The 3,407-nt window shown below is 45.7% G+C and overlaps 1 pseudogene; it reads right to left on the bottom strand.

The window, feature by feature from the left end:
* Positions 1-3,407, bottom strand: part of LOC109301642 — a 66,287-nt pseudogene that overhangs the window by 56,540 nt on the left and 6,340 nt on the right.

Below are 3,407 nucleotides of genomic sequence, written 5' to 3'. Positions count from 1 at the left end.
TCAGCTCCAGCCCCCAGACCCAGCCTCTCAGCTGTAGCCCCTGCCCCCAGCCTCCAGCCCCCAGACCCAGCCTCTCGGCTCCAGCCCCCAGCTCCAGCCTCCGGCCCCCAGCCCCAGCCCCAAGCCTCTGGCCCCTGGCCTCCAGGCCCCAACCTCCGGCCCCCAGCCCCCTTCAGTAAGTGTCCCACGCTGGACTGAGGTGGCGCATTCACAGACCGAGGTGGCACGCTCACGGACCACTACTCCTTAGAGGGAACATTGAAGGGGGGCCTCCCCATGCCCCTCCCCCAGCTTAGTGACTGGTGCCACCTGGGTCTTGGGGGGACACCTGGGGAAGCTGGGGTGGCCCTCAGTGTGCCCCCCAGCAGACCCAGAAGTGGCCTGGAAGTACTTCCGTTCCACTTCCAGGTTTGCCGATGAGCACAAGGAGGGCCCCCCCGCACTCCTGTGGGATGCTTCATGTGCCCCAGCATTGCAGCGATCACAAGCCATGCCTGCTACCTCAAGGTACATAGAAAAAACTTTAAAAGTTGTGTCTATGTCTGAATTACTGATTCTCCAAATCAGCATCAAATGTTCAGATTTGGATTTGGCCGAATCGAATCAGGGACAGTGATCCAAATCAAAAAATCGAATCACTGTCCCTGATTCGGGCCAAATCCAAATCAAATAGGGCCCACTTCGCACACCCCTAGTTGAGATCTGTGTATGCCAAATTTCAGCCCAGAATTTTTACTGTAGAAAATGGCACTCTCAGGATAACATTGGCCCACACCTTGTTTCCATAACAAGTTTCTATATACATATACATTTAAAGCAAGAAGTTAGGAAAGGGTAATGCTTCCTACCATAAGTTCTGGAGGAAAAATAAACTCCTGGCTTGGGTCCCTGGGCTGAAACTCTTTTGGATTCCAGAGGTGTGAACACTTCTAAGAAAAAATAATTTTATTTTACTATTTTCCAAAGTAAGTCCAGGGACAGATTTTATCTTTGTAGCATTATACATACCCTTGTAGTGTTACAAAGTCAAGGGAAAGACGTGCACACCTCCTGTAGTGCTACAGAAATGATGGAAGCATTCCCGGGTGAGACAGGAACTTTTCTGCAGCATTACTTTTGTAACACCACATGCAACATCTGTCCTGTGCACCATAATTCTATAGGAGGTCTCTCATGCCTTGGTAAACTTCATATCTGGGCAAGCTTCAGGGGTTCATAACCCTTCCCCCCTCATACTTGAATGGGGGCTTCCCCTCACATGAATGAAGGAAAAGATCTTGCCTTGGATGTGAATAAATATGGTGAATCTAATTTGGGTAAATATCTGTGTACGATGAATAATGTCCCCCAAAATCAATCACTGCAACTGGGGGTACCCACAACACCTACAAACTTTACAATACATCTGGAAGTAATTCAAACCTCTGCATCTTACCCCATCTCCCTTATCAGACGATGCATTCACATCTTCTTGATCCAGGCAGCACTATCCTGTTCCTCTCAGCTGGTAGCAGGTGGGTTCCTAAAGAAATCATAACCCACTTTGTCATCCTAAGGAAACAGCTTCAGGGGAATGGGATTTCTTCTTAAATACCTTTTGATTGTACCTGCACACAAGTCACTGTGCACTACAGGAGTTAGGGGCCCAGACCAGTTCCACCTGAAGTCAATAAGAAAATTCTAAATGTGTGTAGTGAACTCTAGATAAGAGCAGTGAAATTGGATGGGAACTGTACAAGGGATTACTGGGGGTGAATTAGAGGAGTACTAACTGGAAATAGCTGGATATGGGGAGGTTTTATGAGGACCACTGGACTGATGCCTGACTTATCCTTTTCATTTGTGTCTATTCTTCACCTGGGACTAAATCTCATGGCTTTTGAAATGACCACAGAATGGCTCAAGCTAATTGAAGAGGCCCAGCTTTGTCTTGGGTTGGGATCTTCCACTCAGGGAAGGACCATGTAGGGTTTTTCAGTGCCACTTTCTACTCAGTGCACTGAGTAGCCCAGTTTGCAAGGCAGGCTGGGGTGGAGATATGATCAGGGAAATATCAGCCATATGGGATGGAAAAATAACCAGTAGACCTGGGTATATGTAGGGATCTGTGACTATGCTGAACAGCAAAATCAACTGGGTGGAAAATCAAAATCGGATATTGTTCAGTTGATTTCCCTTTTGCACAAGTTTCAATCAGTAAAGAAAAAGTGCAAGACTGGATCGACTGAATAGCAAGTCTGCATGGTTATATTCTTAGTGACTCTGACATAAAGCAGACTACCACACAGACTGCCTGTAACTTTGCCTATACCTTTTATCAGATGATAATCACAGAGTTTCATTGTGGATCAGTCTTACAGGATTTCTGCAGTTGTGCAGGACTTCTGGGGCAGGGGTTAAACCTGTTTATTGGTAAGTGAGCAACTTGGGCAACAGTGCTGCAAAGTCTTAAACATATACCGAACATTTAAAGTGAAGCCACACGTCAAACTTGGCATAAACAGGATCCTATTTATGAGAAGAATCTGCTTAGGAGAGACTAATAAGGGGAATCATTATCACAGTGACCTTCATCTGCAAAAACAATCATGCACTTTGTATGCTACAATTTTCAGGTACCCAACCTGAGCCACCTACCATTCGATATGTGAACATCCAAAACTGAAAGCAGTGGGAATGGACAGTACCCAATAACTCCAAAAATCAGACCCTAAACCTCTCCTATGAGGCCATATTTTCACATGATTTGCCAAAAATCAGCCAAGTATATAACATTGGGACAAGATTTTCACATGGGCTCCACGTCCAATATGGCACCTAAACAAGGGCCAGGTGTTCCAACATGCCCAGCACCCAGCTGCTCCCATTAGAACACTTGGAGCCAGATTTTTGACAGCCCAGCTCCAAAGATGTACCCAGGTTTTCACAAACTGGCTCTTGTTGAGCTCCTACAAGCTGAGTTCTCATAAGAGGTGGACCCTTTTGAGAAAGACTGACCAACATGCCTATATATTTTCTTCTACCTACCCCAGCAAAAGACTTGTAGCTGTCTATTATTGGCCTGTATCCAGGGCAACGGCACAAATTACCTGAAATAAGCAATACAGTAATTAATCAGAAGCATCAGTGCAATTGGAAATGACTGTGAAACAACCCCCACCCTGAAATATAAAAACCCCTGTGCTCTGGAGTGGATCCAAATCCAGACCTAGCTCCTGCTTCTCCAGCGGGACAAACCAAAATTGCAGAAAAGTCACGTGGATCTCCAGTGGCAGTCGTATTCTCTCCCTCCCTCACCATTGTGGGAAAGTATTATTATTATAACCCATTTTTTATGTTTGGAAGATAAACCCTGAAAAATTCCCAGAATTTTTTTTGAAAAAAAAAAGGCAGAACACTACACATAT

Source organism: Gavialis gangeticus, unplaced genomic scaffold (assembly GCF_001723915.1).
Source record: "Gavialis gangeticus isolate Ggan-Ray unplaced genomic scaffold, GavGan_comp1, whole genome shotgun sequence".
Lineage (NCBI taxonomy): Eukaryota > Metazoa > Chordata > Crocodylia > Gavialidae > Gavialis > Gavialis gangeticus.
Note: the sequence above shows the minus strand (reverse complement) of the source record. Positions and strands in the feature narration are given on the sequence as shown.